This window comes from Perissodus microlepis, chromosome 18 (assembly GCF_051167445.1).
Source record: "Perissodus microlepis isolate ML-2025 ecotype Zambia chromosome 18, ASM5116744v1, whole genome shotgun sequence".
Lineage (NCBI taxonomy): Eukaryota > Metazoa > Chordata > Actinopteri > Cichliformes > Cichlidae > Perissodus > Perissodus microlepis.
Window position 1 is genome coordinate 26,438,105 of NC_140478.1, and position 18,777 is coordinate 26,456,881.

At 40.3% G+C, this 18,777-nt stretch overlaps 1 protein-coding gene across 2 annotated transcripts in view; it reads right to left on the reverse strand.

The window, feature by feature from the left end:
* kirrel1b (kirre like nephrin family adhesion molecule 1b) overlaps positions 1-18,777 on the reverse strand; it is an 84,424-nt gene that overhangs the window by 42,681 nt on the left and 22,966 nt on the right. The window lies entirely within an intron of this gene.

An 18,777-nucleotide genomic window follows, 5' to 3' on the forward strand; every position in this document is an offset into this window, starting at 1 on the left:
TCAAGCTACAGGCTGAAACCTAGAATAACTTCCTTTTATGTGAACGTTTGAATGTTTCAGTTATCAAAACGAATCAAACACCTACAAGACAGACGTGGTAATTGAACTATTACCTGAAAAATTCCTCTGATAATGTATGAGAGAGATATTACACAGCCACAGTTAGAGACGAATCTCTGTTTTAGCTATAGTTATATTCTTTACAGAAATGCTGTGCATCTATAGTACATTTAGCCTGCAGTATATAGGAAGGCTTGGCACACAAAGCAACTACAGAAAAGATTTTTCTGTCACATTACAAAGCCATGTCTCCCTCCAGTCATTTACAAACAAAGGTCATGAATACAGCGACCTGTTTGTTTCTGATTGACCGTGAGGGGCGACTGCATCATTCCTGTGGGTTGATATGCTTACTGCATCCTTGTTTATTTGATGTTTTGGAAATATAATTTATGTAACATTTATGCCCCCAGAGCACACAGCATTTAACTGACAGAGACGTACACGAGAGCGGACAGAGAGAGACAGAAAAGGACTTGGCGAGACAGACACAGTGGGACAGACACGGAGATCATAACTTTGCCGCTGTGTGTCTCGGTTTTTGCTGTGTGTTTGCTGTAAACAGTAGCTCTGCGATTTCCCAGTGCCCCCCACCACCAAATGCTGCTTTTATTTCTCCTCACAAACACCTCCAGCAGAACAGAGAAGCAGCGTGAAACCAACCGTAGAGGTGATGCTGAGCAAACCCAGCAGTTATTGGAAATCACACGCGCACTCACAGGGGCAGTTACCGATGCGTAGATATAGAAACGCACACTCTAACACACACAAGGGCACTCCAAAAAAGTAATGCGCGCAAGATTCATGAGCACATGAGCGTACTTACAAAAGCACAGGCACCAATCACACGCACACAAATATACACAATTACACTGCCAAAAACACTTGCACATGCACATACGCACACAGACACACGCGTCTTTCTTCCCCAGTTATTGGATTACATTCATAAAACATTTGACTTATTTGTTTACTTGAAAATCACTTTAAGGATCTTTCTTGAGCTTCCAGATTTTAGGGATCACCCAATAACATGATCCTCCTCTGGCTCCCGCTCCCTTTAAATTCCATTGTTTGTTTTTCTTTTCATTTTTGGCACAGTACTAGTCTACATTTACGCTGCCAAAGAATATACAGACAGAACATCTGAATGAATAAAGGGATAGGAACATTACAGGGGAACTGTTTATCACAGCACAATGTGGTTGTTTCAAGAACAGTTTTAAAAGGCAATTGAATCTATTAGAATTCTGGTCTATCATTTGTAGTTTGGCTATGATTTATGATTGCTTATAATAAGAAACTCAGTATTAATAAGCTTGAAGAGGCATCTAAAACCACTGATAGAAACTGCATACTTACAACTACAACAGGTCATGAGCCTTCTCAACACAGAGCAGTTTCTAGGCATTTATTGCTCTTTTTACAATTTCATTCACTTTGTTTGTTCTTAAAGAAATCTGAGTGCGAATGGTTGTCTGTCTCTCTGGGTTAGCTCTGTGTCAGGCTGGCAATCTGTCCAGGGTGTACCCACCTCTCGCCCTGTGGTAACTGGGATAGGGTCCAGCACCCACATGACCCTGACAAGGATAAGTAGAATATAGTGGATGGATGAATAGATAGAAACAGCACATCACACCAATCAGCCTACTCAAGTTGCACTTTCCATCCATGTCTGTCTAGACTGGTATGACACATGTAGCAAAAAAAAAGACTGTTTTTGCAGAACTTCAAGACATCACAGTGAAACTGACCTTTGACCCTTTGGATCATGATCATCACATCATAATCTCGTACAGTTAAATGTTATGTAAATTTTTGGCCATCGTGGTGGTAAGGGGGTTATCACGTGCTGCTAAGTCCACTGGGTAGGTGGGGATTTTCAGTGTGAGTTTGCAGGTCTTTCCTGTGACTCTGTGGGTTCACTCCAGGTGCTCTGGCTTCATCACACAGCTCAGAGCCATGGATGTTAGGTTAAGTGGTGATTCTACAGTCAATTTGACCATAGGTGTGAATGTGAGCATGAATAGTTGTTTTTCTCTGTGTTAGTCCTGCAACAAGCTGGCAACCTGTTTTATTACACACCTTACACCAATGGTAAGCATGCATGTCCACACCCATGATTTGTTGCTCATTTCTGATGCTTGGTCACCACAGTCACATGTTCAAATACATCATTCAACTACAGCTGATGACTAAATGTTACACTGGCATCATGGAAAAGATCAGAAAATCATCTGACTCATCATCATGGAGCGCTCATGGCTCAAGACTTGGCAGTTCGTCTTGTAATCGGAGGGTTGCCGGTTCGAGCCCTGGCTCGGACAGTCTCGGTCGTGGTGTCCTTGGGCAAGACACTTCACCCGTTGCCTACTGGTGGTGGTCAGAGGGCCCGGTGGCGCCAGTGTCTGGCAGCCTTGCCTCTGTCAGTGCGTCCCAGGGTGGCTGTGGCTACAATGTAGCTTGCCATCACTAGTGTGTGAATGTGTGTGTGGATGACTGAACGTGTAAAGCGCTTTGGAGTCCTTAGGGACTATGTAAAGCGCTATACAAATGCAAGCCATTTACCATCATGAACTCTTTCTTTCTGACCAACTTTATCAACCAATACAATTGCTTTTCCCTGCTTTTCCTTACTGTACCTTTTCTCTGGTACATGCCCAACGCCTATCAACTATAAAAATCAGTTTCAGTTTTCATTTTGTGCAAATGTTTCAGAATAAAACTTTTTAAGGAAATGAAGTGTTTGTATTTACTGAAATCCTGCTGTGGATGACTTTAAATCTGAAAACACAATACAGAAAATGTTAAATTTGTATAAACCGCAAAATGCAGTAACGGAGTTATCATAAAGTACTAAAATGGAACCAGTTATACTCCAAACAGAATAAATAAGAAAAGGCCCATTATCTTCAGCAGTCGGGATAAATAAAGATCAGAAACTGCATGGTTTAAAAACAATATTCATTTGATTTGATGATTCACTACTCTTAGTATTAGTTAATGGTAGCCCTTTTAGTTGTTCCAACAATAAATTGACATTTTCCTTTTTGATATTTTTTTATTTTAACTAGTTTAGTACAGACAAGAGAAAAATATTGAATTTGCAGAGCCCTTGAAAGTAACTGACAGCTACCAGCAGCTTTTATGGCGGAACATTTTCATGCTTATTTGTCATTACTGGTCTCATATAAGGGCTCATATATGGTGTTTACAGTGCTAACTCCACTATCAACTCCACTACCTGACCTTTCTGTGTGGACTTTACATGTTCTTGCTTCCTCACATAGTTCAAAGACATGAAATTAGTGAGGTTAGGTTAACTGGTTGTCTGTCTCTATGTGTAAACCCTGGTCACCTGTCCAAGATTTACTCTGCCTCTCGCCCCGTGACAGCTGAAATAGCCTCCAGGCCCCCTGCAATCCTGATAAGTGGTGAATGGATGGAGTCATATAACACACCTTTGGCCTTAATTAATTTATGATTTATTGCATACTGGCCAAGAATGTGTTTTGTGAGGTCATTGTGACCTTGACCTGGCATAGAATGTCATGGCATAGATTCAACAAAGTGCTGGGAAAGAATTTGTTCCATATTGACATGATAGTATCACGCAGTTCCTGCAGATTTGCCATTCCACCATATCTGAAAGGTGCTCTATTGAATTGGGATCTGGTGACTGTGGAGGCCATTTGAATAGAGTGAACTCATGTTCAAGAAAACAGGTTGAGATTATTTAACCTTTGTGACAACCAATGACAGCCCAGAAATGAGACCTATTTCTACATATCTTCTACTATCAAATTTTGGTGAACTGCAGGCTCAGTTTACTGTTCTTAGCTGACAGGAGTGGCACACAGTGTGGTCTTCTCCTGCTCGAGCCCATTTACTTTAAGGTTCAAAGTGTTGCGTGTTCAGAGATGCTCTTCTGCATACCTTGGTTGTAATCAGTGGTATTTGAGTAACTGTTGCTTTCCTATCAGCTCAAAACAGACGGGCCATTCTCCTCTGACCTCTGACATCAACATGAATATTCATCCAGAGAAATGCCACTGACTGCATGCTTTCTTTTTTTATAGATGATTCTCTAGAGCTGATTGTGTGGGAAAATCCCAGTAGCTCAGCAGATTCTTAAATACTCAGACCAGCCTATGTCTGTCTGTGTGACAGTTATGCCATGGTCAAAGTCACTTAAATCAGTTGGAATTTTGCTCATTCTGATGTTCGGTTTGAACTTCAAATGGTTACCTTGACCATGACTACATGAATAAATGCATAGAGTCGCTACCATGTAATTGGCTGATTAGATATTTCTACTAACAGGCAGTTAATACAAATATTTTTAACTAACAAATGTGCACCACTGTGTATCTTTACCCTTTTTTCTTTTAAAATATGAACATTTTATGTATTTATAGTCAACTAGTACAAATATAGTCAGATAAAAACATTTAACCTCACTACTCAAATGAAATGCAATCTAAAACTATTTCAGTTTATTGTTTTTCAGGTAAAAGTTTTTTTAGCTTTTAATTCATTTACCTTCAAACAGACAACTGTAGAGAACACCACAGGAGACAAAGCTTAGCTGCTCAGTACATGCTGGTTTCTTCTCATCACAGATGTGTCAAGATTTTAAAAGAAACAAATACTTCTTCTTCCCCTCTCTTCAGTTTAATAAAAGAGAATTCAAATTCATCTGCAATTTCTTTGAACGATAACCATTTGAGAAATGTGACTGCAGCAGCATTTATGATCTGTGTCTCAGCAGTGTTGACAAATCTCTTTTGGTAAACTGGCGCCGGGTTCACAGGTTGTTCTCTCACTCTCGTGCACGTAAAATGACCTACACACATACATAGAAGAACATATAGCATGCACAGTGGTGACAGAGTTTTACTGAAATTTAGCTTAGTCAAAAAAGTACTAGGCTAATCATGACTGTACTGCAACCAGCTTGGTTAGGCTGCTGTTGACTTCAAACAACTGTGTTGTATTAGTCTGACTCTTTTGCAGAAAGCAGGCTGCAAACCCACACTTACATGCACACACACAAGCACACACATATATAAAAACACTTGTACATATGGAAAAGTACATACACGCACACTGGCAGCAATCCCTCCCCTGTCTTCCTATCTGCCTCTCCCCGCAGCTCTCTCTCAGTCTCTCTAATTGACTTCTGCTTTCTTACATTTCATTTCATCTCTTATTTCAGTTTTATTTCCCACTTTTTTATGATCCCCTGTCTTCAATTATTCATCCCTCTCTCTTTCTCTCTCTGATTTCTTTCCATCTGGTCTTGGTGATGTTTAATTCACCTCTTCATTTGGAGGAGGGGGGTGTCTGCTGCTGTGCGCCGTTAATTGGTTTTTAAGAGAGGTAAGTACACACAAACGTACGCACACTGACATACGCACATGCTCGAACACACACAAACGGACACACACACCCTCCCCTCCCTCTGCTGTTAGAGCACACTGTACATGTCTGCTAGCATTAACATCACCAAATGAGCACGGAGTGAAAAAGCATGTGAGAAGAGGAGGGCAATTGTGTGTGCGTGTGTGTGTGTGTTAGTCAGTGTATGAGTGGAGGGGGAAATTATATTTGTGTGTATGTGTCTGTGAGTGTGAGTGCATTTGAGTGAGCAGGTCAATGCTGTGAATGTTGCATTCGATACAAATTAGACCGAGCGCATGGATGAATATGAGCGTGTGTATGTGTATGTGTGTGTGTGCGCTCTGGCACTTCTAGAGTTGTGAGGACCCACTGGAGACTTTATGAATTAGGACATTTTTTGAAAGTGAGAACATTTTAGTCATTCTTCACCTTTTTTGAAAGGCTGTGTGAGGGTTAAGACTTTATGTTGGGGTTCAGAGTAGCAGCGTGAGGACTGAGTAAACCATAATCATCTTGTGAGGTTTTAGGTCCTTATAGGTATACAAAGACAAACAGGAGTGTATTCTCCAGCATGACTGTTCAACGCTCTCTTAGTACCAAATCTGATTGGTCAGAGAATCATCCAGTGTTCATTTTAGAGTGAGGAATGTGCAACATGAGTGGACTTTCCGGTTTTGGTTTATTATTTTTGCCACAGGAAGGTAAAGCACTTCCTGTGCATTTTCACTTGACCACTTGAAAGGGCGACTAACAGATCTAAAGCTTGTCCATGAAATTTCTGTGAGGCCTTTTATTGAAGAAATTTAAATCATGTCATTGAGGTTGTTGGTCGGGTTGCATTTTATCATATCACAGTACAAGAATGAACATGGCAAAGCATGCAAAAATAGTAAACTACCTCTGAATTAAGATGATTTTAAACTTGAGGCTTTCAGTGTGAAGCTAAGCTTTTTGTAGCTGCTACTACTAGCAGATAATTAAGCCTTCAGAGACTAAGCTGGATGTGAAGCCCTCTCTATCTTCAAAACAGAAAAAGGAATTGTCAAATTTATTGTTCAAGTCATGAGCCCTGTTAGCTTTGTTCACAAGTAGTTCTTTGGCTGTGGTTGCTAGTTGATCTAATTCTGGTTTTCATAGGGAAAAATGGAATAACCAGTAACTACTTTGAGCTCACAATAGTATAAATGTTAGTTTTTAGGTTTATTCGAGGTTCATTTAAGCAACTTAAGTTAGCAGGTAGAGTGCACAGTGTATTGTCTCTAAATGTCTAACATGTAGTCCGCCTAGTCCCTCTGTCAATTCAGATGGTTGGACTTCTCAAAAGCAAATGAACAAACTTTGAAATGAATAATACTCTACTGCAACTTGAAACAAAGTCGAGAAAGTCTGGAATCACACCAAATCAGTCTAAAATTCTAAATTCTAAGCTATATGTGTGTAAAAAGATCTGCAGACTTATAGAGTTGAGAAAAATAAATTCTGCGGGTTCATTAATGGAAGCAACTTCCACATTATATGTCATTCGTGTCAGTATGTTTAAGGCTAATGCTGTCTTTAGTATTGCCGCAGCCATAAAAAATAGTTTACTTAAAGCACTGAAGCACTTGAAAATAATGTGACATTGCGAGATAATGGGTTTTTACTGAGTTTCTTTACGGGAGGAATTGCATGGGAAAATGTTTATGGCCCTAATGCCAAATAAGTGTGTCAGTGCATGACATTAAAGAGAAGTCATTCACATAAGTGCTTACTGTGCGAAGGCTAGTCAGTGACTGCAAAACTGTGTGTATTCCCAGACAACACTGCCGCCACATCATTAGCCACATCCTCTGACTCCAACCTGGACGTCGGATCAGAGGAATGGAATTAAGTCGGGGCCAGATTAGTCATTATCCAAATAACAAGCTTGCTCAGCAACGGCTGTGTGATTTACCCTTCAATAAGAATTGGTAAAGTGAACTCCACTGAGGCAGAGGAGATGAGGTTCTGCTGTGAAGTGTAACAGCTAGGAAAGAAATAACCTCGTTGTAGCCCTGAGAACAAGACGACAAAACCTCAGCTGCAAACAAGGACAGAGAATACTTTCATTTTAATGATGATGAAAAATGGTTGGAGGAAAAATTGGAGCTACCTTTGCCAAACAGAGAAGATGTTCACGCAGTTTCTATTCTAATTGTCAGTAAGTACATTTTCATGGCATTCCTGCAATAATGCAGAAAGAACAAGAACCGCGCTGCCTTCTAAGCGCTTCTTGGAAAAGCCCAATGTAAATGTCAACTTTTATGCTCACTGGAGGTAAAAAAGAAAGTTCTGCAGGTTAAGAAAATCTCTGTGAGATGTTCTGAGTAAACCGTCACCTCTCAGTGAAAAAGAAACATACATGCTGTCTCTTCCATGTATAATGCTTCAGAGGAGCTTGCAGTATGCAAAATGCATTCCTTGGTTTGCATGTTGAAAATAAAAGCATGAAATACAGCTCACTCACGCTGGCACATAAGTACAATGCCATTCTTGCAAAAAGAACTCACTTCTTTAAAGTCTGTTTGTGAATTCAATTTATTAATTTTTTTAGCGCGGCTGATAGAAAGACGTGTAATTAGAATTTTGATCCCCTGCATTTCAAAAATTCCTTTTCCCACGGCGACTGCCTGACATTTTACTTGCAGTTCCTTCATTTCTTAATGCAAAGATATAATAGAGCTGCATAGCAAGAGTGTGAAAGCTTGCCATAGCTGTTGCGTTGGAGGCCCTTTTTTGTCAGAACTTCACAGCCCAGCAGCATTCAACATTCATCATTTTTTTTCTCTGATGTAAGTGCAAGATACCTCTGCTACTACAGACTTTGAAGATCTGATCTCGGTATTGCAAAGAATGTAAAATATGAAAAGGCTCTTTCAGGTCTGTGGGTGCTAATTTGGACTGTGTCACTATATGTTTTATATCTAAAATGTGGAGTTAGAGTTGACTGAATCTCTGCTTTCACTGTCTAATGCTTTATTTAGGAACAATGTTGAGGCAGTATTGAGAATTTGGGTTCAGTAATCAATTTTCTTTTTTTATAGCCTGCATCACTATCAGGCTATCATTGCCACTGTCAGACAAAGAGATGTAATTATAAATAAGAACATTAAACTTTAATGTTTCTGTATTTTTTGAATATTTAGTGAGATCAACGCTTCTGACAACTTGGTACTCCTCCATTACTGGGCTACGTTTCTCAGGGATCATCTGTCAGTCAAACAGTGATGCGGTAAAGTGACCAGGCAGCTCAACTCCATCAGAGGACTCCCGATTTTCCAGAATTTGTCTCGAGGGCACCGGGAAGCTCATGGCCTTAATAATAAGGCTAAATGAGGTTTGTCTTTGGGAAGATACATTTTTAAAAGTGATCTTTGTGAAATTTGCTGCCAGGGCAGAATTAAGGTAATAGGATTTTACCACTGCTCTAGCTGGTCTTGCTCTCTCTCACTATCACAGCATTAGCGAAGGACAAGCACAGCTGTAGCCTCTCAAAGCAAAGACGGTGACAGAATCGCAGAGCTCAGACTGCTGCACAGCTTTCCTGTAGATGGAGTTTGATTTTCTGCTGATGAAACTTGAGAGGAACTTTTGTTTTGTTTTGAGTTTTTTTTCTGCAAAACCAATGAGCCTGATATCAGACTTGCTGGCAATTTCCAGTGTACAAAAAATGTAGAAATACCATTATTGCCATCATCTTGCTAGTTTTAGGGGCCGGAACAGTTCAGGTATCACCTTCAGACTGACAGTCTGTATGTCTGACATTAATTCTGTGTATGTCTGTCATATTGTATTTAGAAATATTTAAAAAAGTATACCTAATTTTACTACATCTAGTTGATTCTGCTGTGTTTATACAAGGTGTTTTGGGCTATAGTTTATAGTGCATTTACTGTAGGGACTGTACATATTCCAAAGCACTCTTAATCCCTGTCATTTGGATTTGATTTCATAGGTGACAAAGACTTTGGTCCAAATTGAAAATAACTGAATTAAAAATTCAGGAGCATGACTGAACTTCGTCCTTCCTTGTCATACACCTAAAAATTGTCTAATTGGCCAATGCAACATTGTGTTCTTGTTTCCATGCCACTAGTTTTCCTCCTTTGTTCGAGACCTGGGAGCTTATCCTCATCTGAGTCAACTGGTCTTCATTTATCCGTTATCATAGCCATCTTCACTATGAATAAACATTGTATTTGCATGTTTGATTTCTGCGTTCTTTCCTCATGAACCCCACATTAAAAACAAGCATGTGAAATTGGGCAGACCTTGGTGACTTCTCAGGACATTATCAGTGAAGAAATGCTGACTTTGAAGGATGTGCCCCTGAACTCTGCAGCAGAAATTAGGCAATTTTCCATTTTTCATTTTAAAGCATTTCTACTTTGGCTCATGAAACCGGGGTGGCTGCCTCTTGCGTTCTCCCACATATTCAAAAACAAATAAACAGAAAATTGTTCATTACTTGTGCTCCAGATGATTTCCCTGAAAAAGGCATTACCCAACACTGAAAGTTTTATAACAGCAAATGTGGCAGCTCTCGTGAAATGGGCTTTCACATGAATCATTGCTGTTGAGGCACACTGTAGGCAAAACTGACACTACAGTTACCATCCAAATGTTTCAGGTCATTACTTAAACCAAACCGGTTGGTCACAACACGTTTAACCGAGCAGCCGAGGACGCGAACGGACAAACAGAGCCAGTGATTGTCGCTCAGTCCATCTGTCTGTCTTTCTTTTTGTTTGTCTCTTTGCTGTCTGCTTCGATTTGTATCTGGCTGTGGATCACTGCGTCTCTCTCTGTCTTTCCCTTTCCCTCTGTCACTCTCTTTCCGCTCATCCTTTTTTCAGTCTGTAGGCGTGTCTGTCGGTCTCTGTCAATCAATCGGCGCTGCTGTTGTGTGTGCGTGGGGGTGTGTGTGCACATCTGTGAGCGAGTATGATTTTTCTAAACTCATCTCCCACTGTCTTCTTCTCTCTAACTCTGTGCCCTCTCCTCTCTCTTATCTTTCCCCGTCTTGCTGTCAGTCTGTCTATTTCAATCCATCTGTTTATCTGTTTATCTTGATCTGTTTTGGCTCATTTTCCCCCCCTCTTTGAGCTTGTGTTGCTGTGTTTGACACGCACATAAACATCAACACACACGAACACACATACATCATCCTGCTTTCCTTCTCTGAGCTCCATGGGGACATGTATGTGGGACAAGGGGGGAGAGAACAAACATATCAAACTTCAATCTAGGCTTTTCACTCTTTCCTCCTCCTTCTACAAACCCCAACCCCTGAACACACGCACACGCACTCACACATGTGCGCTCGCCTCCTCCTCTTTCTCCTCCCCTCCTTCTTCCTCTCCACCTCTTCCTCAAGACACGCTCTCCCCTTTGCCCAGACCCGGCAGGCTGTTTGGCAGGGCAGATACACAACAACCGGTGTACATGTGCCTCCACACAGACACACACCCACACGCACAGACACGCACACATATAAATATATGGGGAAATACTTGAAAAACATACAAACAAGCACACGCAGCCATAGAGACACATTAAAAAGTGCAAACACACACATACACACACTTCCTTTTTAAACTGCTAATTGGCTTGTTGACAGTGAAATATTTAAAATGAACCATGAATAATATAAAGAGACATCGATTGTATATTTGCCGTGTGAATAAAACATGAATGCCCCGTGTTTTTTCTCTCTCTCCCCGCTCTCACCCCACTTCTCGTATCTAAATTAAATTCAGTTCAATAAAGCTTTACCGGCATTAGGTTTGTTTGAACAAAACATAAAGTAAAGTGAATACAACAAACTATGGAGACGCTCTCAAAAAAACTTTCAAAATTCACAGCAAACTACTTTTTTTTCTTGCTCACTTCCCACCTCTACTCCACCCATCCAGGTGGCTCGGTCTGTTCGCACTCCTCTCTCTTTCTACAATCTGCTGTACGGTGCTGAAAAATAAAGGTGACGAGGAAGCGTCAAAGTAAGTAAAGTCAGTAAATCCCCATTTTTTAATGCAGCACATTACAATAAAATGCATTTCTGTATTCAGGTTGCTTTTTTAAAGATAAATAACTACTACACTAAACTCACTCACCCATTAGAGTTAAAATCATGCCACTTGCTTGCATTGTAAACGTTCTTCAAGCATCTGTACAATAGGCTGATAGTAAGACAAAAAAAACATAAAACCTGTTTTTCCTGTTGCACTTGTGCTACAATCAGCTGATTTCAGCTAAGCAGAAAAAAATGATGTAGCAGTCTACAACTTTTGAGGAGTAGAGAAATGGAGATTACTTCAGAGCAAGAGCTGGATGGTAAAGTGCAAACTGCTGCTGCTGGTGCTTAAACAATAAGCATCTGCATAAACAACATGCTAACACAAAGCTAGTGGAAAAACCCAGAGTGATGTTAAAAATCAGTGTATACCGACTCCAGCCAGCAGTCACAACAGTATAGCAGAATCACTGTGGCGATCACTTTGAGCTGGTTTCCCCATTTGCTTTGTGATGTTGGCTTAGGATAAGGTTTTGTGTCAGTGTGTGGGACTGTAGCCTAAGGTTTATATTGTTGTAATTGTAACTGTAATTATGTGACAATACATTTCAGGCCATGTTACGGGGTAATGCAATAGTCAAAAGAAGTGAAATGGGAAGAAGAACAAATTACTTTCCCCAGGGAGTAATTAAGTAGTGTAATGCATTTCTTTGTTTTTTTGTTTTTTTAAAGTAACGTCATTCTTTTTTGAGTAACAATGTGTATTTTGAGCAGAAATATACATGCTTATAAAGTTGTAAGGTTAACCAAGTAGCCTTTGGTACCTAAACTTTACCACATAGCCTTTGCTGGCTAAAACTAATTAAGCAGCTACTAGTTAGGAAAAGTGAGTGGAAACAAAACCAATTATTGAATGAAAAGAGAGTAAAACACAAAGCTCCCAAATGAGATACAAAGTGAATCTCTTTGCTCACAAACTTGTGACTTCATACCAAATAGAGGACTGTTATCACTGCCTTACTGCAACTAGTGTGACAGCCAGTGCAGCAGTGTCAAAGCACACTTTGTGCACATCTTCTGACAGAATGACTACATTTGACATCCTGTGGCATTTACACCAACCAAGTCATGTTTCTGCGTCTAATTTCAACAATACTGTTTAATGTTTCTATAAATTAACAAACACAAATTATTCATCTGTGACGGTAAATTAGTGTGTCAGAGTTTATGTAGCACAGAATCGCGAGTTTTGTCTCAAAGGTTTTTCCATAAACCACACAACAACCTCTCTTCTTCCTCAAGTCAGAACTCCACCAAAAACAGAAAAAACCTCAGAAAGCCCTCTCTCCCTCTGCCTCCTGGTCTTTTTCCTCTCATCTCTTCCTCCTTCTTCCCCGTGTCTCATTCTTTTCAATCTCTTTTCTAACTACTCCTCTTTCTCTGTGTTTTCCTTCTCTCCTCTCTTTTTTTCTCTCCCTCCCTTCCTCTCTTATTTCTCTGGAACAGTTTTAATTAGCTGGTAGCCTGAGGTCAACCTCTGCTCCTCCGCATTAGTACACACACACACACACACACGCACACACACACACACACACACACACACACACATACACACACACACACACATGCACGCGCATTCACTTTTTATATATGTGTTAGTATGTATGTGAGTGTGGGTTATGACAAGCCAAATTGATTTCCGTCACTTTATTTTAACAGCAGATAAATGTACTGCTTCCTGCTTTCATGTTCAGAGTAGAAGAGCCGGAACTCCCATGATGCTGAGCAGGAATATGACAGAAAGGGTGCACATGCACGAGTGTGTGTGTGTGTGTGTGTGTAATACGAGTGGGCGTGTGTAGCGTGTATCCATTAGTGTGTACTACATGTATAATAATATGTGAGTATGTCTAGTCTTGTATGATGTTTATGAATGCATGTAGGTGTGTGTATATGTGTGTGTGTGTGTGTGTGTGTGTGTGTGTGTGTGTGTGTGTGTGTGTGTGTGTGTGTGTGTGTGTGTGTGTGTGTGTGTGTGTGTGTAGACTGCAGCCCTCTGGAGGTTCTTGCAACATGCGACATTAGCAGTGACACAGAAAAGGTGCATTACTCCCATTTCATGTTGCACACACTAATATGCACACACACACACACACACACACACACTACTTCCTCTTCAATAAAAAAAAGAAAGGAAAAGAAAAAAATCCTGGACTTCTCTTCCAATTTGATGAATTTTTCATTTGGGGTTTTTTTACTCTAAAATCATCAGTGAGAAAAATCTTGTTTTTGTGACCGACTGCTGCAGGGAGAAGGGAAATGAAATCTCTGTGGAGATGGACCAGAGGACTCGCTTTTTAAAGACGTCTCTTTGCTCCCAGACGTGGAGTCGTGGGACTAGTGTGTGTATGTGCACTTTATGCAAGTATATGTTTTTTGTTAGCAGGATTTCTGAGCGTCTTATCCATGCGTGTTCATGTGCTTTGTGTGTGTGTGTGTGTGTGTGTGTGTGTGTGTGTGTGTGTGTGTGTGTGTGTGTGTGTGTGTGTGTGCACCAAGAGCTTGTGTCTGCAAATATATCTCTGTCAGTGTGGGTGCAGGGTTCTGTGTGTTTACATGATTATGTCTGTTTGTGTGTGTGTGTGTGTGTGTGTCTGTGTGTGTGTGTGTAAGGGAGACAGGGACACACAAAGCAGAAGGTTTTTCATTAGACAAAGTATGAAGGAGGTCAAGGAAGATGCGAAGGAGGCTGGCAAGGAGCAGAGCCCAGTCACAGGACTATCAGCAGGGAAGCTGAACTTCAGACATACATACACACAGATACACTATACTCTATATTCAGTATACGCACTCAGTAAGCTGATGAAAAAACTGAAGGGCTTGAAGAGGAGCTCTGCAGCAGTACGCAGGTCCACGTGAGCCAACAAAAACAAGTAAAAATGTCCCTAATTATGAACAGATTACTGTTTGGGTGTAACGAGTTAAAGCGCTTCCTTTAGTTCAATTTTCAAATGAGCAGCTTATCATAGTTAATTTTTTACTGTTGTTCCTTTTAACCTTTTGTTGTCAAGAAAAGAGAAAAACCTGACACATACGTTTCTATTTCTCTCCCTCTCCATGTCCAGTAGCTGAACAGGCTGCTATCATAGCCCACGTGCAACTTACATTTACGTTTAGGAATTATTTGCATTATTTTGAATGCACATTTTTGAGGAAAAAACAATAACAACAGCCATAAAGCCCTGAAAGCTAGTAGGTCCAAGTAACTTGAGCTGGACTGCATCAAAATCACATCAAAAACTGACATGTTAGTGCTGCAGCTGCCCTCAACCCCTCCACCAACCCAGCATCCACCTGCAGGCTCTGGGAGGATATTTATTTATCACTCCCCCCTTTTCCATGTAACACGTTTAGAGCCTAGATACCAAACTCTAATTATATTCTACTGGTGAAATAAATGAGTCGCATGTAAGTCGACTGACTGAAATGCAAATCGTTCCTGGGTGATAAGTGTCTGTTGGAGCTCTACTTCAAATCTGAAGAAGCACCTCTTCACTGGTGGCTCATTGAGAAGGATAATAATGCAAGTGCAACAGCTCCTCAGCACCAACACCAGCTAGTTTTTAATTTAGCGAAACCTGTCACTGCAAGGCAAATTAATGAGCTTGTTGCTGGTTATGTGATAACAAAAAAAGGTACAACCAATATCAACTCAATCTGAAACGAGTTAAAGGTAAATTGAAATGAGGATAAACCTACTTTGGACAATACAACTAGCGTGGTTTGCAAAGGAGTTGCATCTTGAGAGCAACCTTATAATATAAAAAGATTCTTGTCTTTGTCTCTTTTTATTTTGTTCCTCAATACTACTTATACACTCTTGTCTGTGTTTAAGTGCAGTTTACCTCAACTTTCTGCTCTGTTTTCAACAAATAAACTGCCCCATCCACTGCAGAGACAACAATATGCTATCATTTAGTTTTATAGCGCCTCTATCCATTTTGTTCACGTCTACCGGCTGGTGCTAAGTAACAGGGTTAGCTGCATATTTCAAACCGTACTTTTCTAAAGCTTTTTAACTCTGCCTGGAGGTGGATTTAAGAACATTAAACATTTTAATGCTTGACATTAGCCATAACTTTCTTCAAATTATGAAAGTACGCTCTCCACACTGTGGATTTATTATATGTATGTTTGGTCTGATGCTCTGTGTTGTTCATACTGAGAGAAATGTTAAAAGTCAAGCTGTTTATTCACAATATTTTTATGGCGGCACGGTTACATCAGATGCACAAATTTTTGCTGCCTTGTGCATCCTCTTATGTATGTTTCTACCAAATTTAAGCTGACACATTTGGTAGTCTTGGAAACTTTGAGAGCTTCACTAGAATTTAAAGTAATTATGGGTCTACATACTGTGCATGTAAAGGCAGTAAACATGTGTCCACAAGGGAAATTTAACTGTAAGAAGACTGAATCAAAATTAAATAAAAAGACAGCAAAAAAGGCGGTTAGAGCTTCTGAACTTTTAAAAACTAGACAATGTACAAAATACAGCATGGCAATATGTAATAATAATTTTGGCTTTGACCAGATATTTATGAATGTAAAAATCTGTTACTACCAGGTTCACTGTGCATCCATGGCATTTGTTCAAAGCTTGCCCAAGCCTCAAACTGACTCATCTTGGCCTGAATCCTACTAGGAAATTGTTACTGGGCTAGAGCGGTGAAAAAAACATCCACTTTCTCCTGTCTTCCTCAGCAGGAACAACTCTAATATCAATGCAGCTACAAGGGAATGGAATGGGTTTGCTGAAAAACTGCATTTTGATTCAAGGTTATAACACTGGCTGACAAAGGTAAGTGTATGAGAAAGTACAGTATTTTCAGTCTGAAACGGTGAAAGAGAAAAGAACTAAAACTAGCTACCGAACTAGAGTCAAAGTTATCTCAAACACAGGACCACTGACTTAGGAAAAAGATACTTATTTACTTGCCTGATGCAGTAAATGATCCACTGTGTCGATTCCTTTCGTTGAACAAAGGTGTTTTCACTTTGCGCAATCAGTCATTAGCAAGAATCTATTGTTTGGTGTAAAGGGGAAATTTAATTTCGCAAGCAAACTCTTAAATCTAAATGTTTTATGGCTACAGCATTTTGGGATCATTTAGACCAGGGGTGGGCAACTCCAGGCCTCGAGGGCCGGTGTCCCTGCAGGTTTTAGATGTGTCCTCGAACCAACACAGCTGATTTAAATGGCTAAATTAGCTCCTCAAGATGTCCTGCAGTTCTCCAGAGGTCTGGTAACGAACTAATCATGTAATTCAGGTGTGTTGACCCAAGGTGAGATCTAAAACCTGCAGGACACTGGCCCTCGAGGCCTGGAATTGCCCACCCCTGATTTAGACTGATTCAGAGTGTACAGAAAACATGTCAATGGTCTGTGGTCTGAATGGTGAAGCTAAGTGTAGGTGCCTTATGTAAAGTAACATAGATGATAAAGCAGCTTCAGGGCGTGGGTATAGTTGACTGTCTGTTCACAGTGGCTACATCCACTTCTTCTACAGACTACGTTAGGAATGCACACTTCTAATCTGTTTCATTGTTGTCAGCGCTAACAATGACCTGATGTAGCAGAATGGGTACGCGTAATTACTCCATAGTTTCATGCTGATCATTTGAACCACTGAGTTTCAACGCTAATATAGCCAGCACTGATCCTTTGATTTCTACTTGTTCAGGTTTGGTGCCTTTTGTGGGTTACAATAACAGAAACACAAGGTTATACAAAAATGAGTTAAAAGAAATCACCATTTGCCAACAGTAGGAGATCCTCCTTTATACTCAGATTTTCATTTTTGAAGATCATTTGAGAGACAGCTTTGGTCTCCTAAACATTTGGTAACAAGGTAATAAAATTAAGTCATTTCTGAGATTATGTACCTGATTATTTGTATTTGTATTTTTTATGTTGTTTGTTTGTAAAATTGTGCAATTTTGTTGCTCGAATGTGTCTGGAACCTCAGGAAAACGCTCTGTTAAAGGCTTATACCTGTGAGGTCTGTGTTGCTCTTCTCGAACACATAGGGTAAGGGGTTAGGGCTGAAGTCGGGTTCACTGTGATCATGGATTGGGAGCATGTTTAGATAGGAACTTAAAACTTGCTACACAATATAAAGTTAGATTGAAGACATTAAAGACACACAGTCGTGAACTTGTGTCTTGTAGCAAGGTTTAAAACTCACAAAAGTTGGAAATAGTCTGTAATTTCTTTATATAAAAGGAAACCCATTAAAAGTCTGGGACCCCACTTTGCCCTACTCTCCTCCTCTGCCATACCCCGCATGGCACTGAGAAATAAATCTGCTATAATGGTCCACAAAAAAATGTGGGGGAAAAACAGAATGATTTCTTTAAACACTCCCTCACCCGCTTTGAATGTACTCTAACAGGAGTGAATAGTAAAATTTGCAGGGACTATTTTCAACTGTGGATCAATACACATTTGGTGCTCTAGTGGAATTGATTCAAAATAAACTACAGCAGCCATCATGGTAATAAAGGAACATGTCATTCAGTTTAATGTGTTTTCAATAGTTTTAGAACTACTGCAAAGGTCTGAGGCATGGAGGAATGAGCTTCATCAGAGCCCGACTACATTCAGAAGAATCAATTTAGTGTAAGTTTTCGGGATTTCTTAACAATTAGAAACATTTGGATGATTGCTAACCGTAAGAATGCAAAACAATGCTGAGTCAACTTGTCATCACTAAGCAAGCAAGAGGTAAAGCCTGGCAATTTTGAGATCAACAAATCTGAGGCGCCGCCTTGACAACTTCAGAACAAACATGGAAGCTACCAGAATGTTAAGTGCTGCCTTGTCTAACATTAAACTCCATTTTCAAAGGTCAGGACCGCAGTTGAGGCAGTGATGAATCAAGCACTTCATTCCTTTGCTTATAAACCCCCCCCCCCCTTTCTGTTGCTATCTGTCTAATCCCTGTACCCCCACCCCCAACCGCCCTTGTACTTCTTCTCCTCCTCCTCCTCCACTGTTTCCTGTATTTCTCTCTCATTTCTGCCATTTCCTCCCCTCCCCTCTTTCTGAGGTTTTCTCTGGCCACTTAATGGAATGCATGGCATTTCCTCCTTTTCTCCCTCCCCCTGGTTCTTCTTCTCCTTCTGTCCTCCTCTTTTTCCCATCTCTCTCCAGCCCCCGCTTTCTGTAATGAAATGTAAACTTTGACATTTGTCAACTTAGTCCTCCTATCAACAATTTG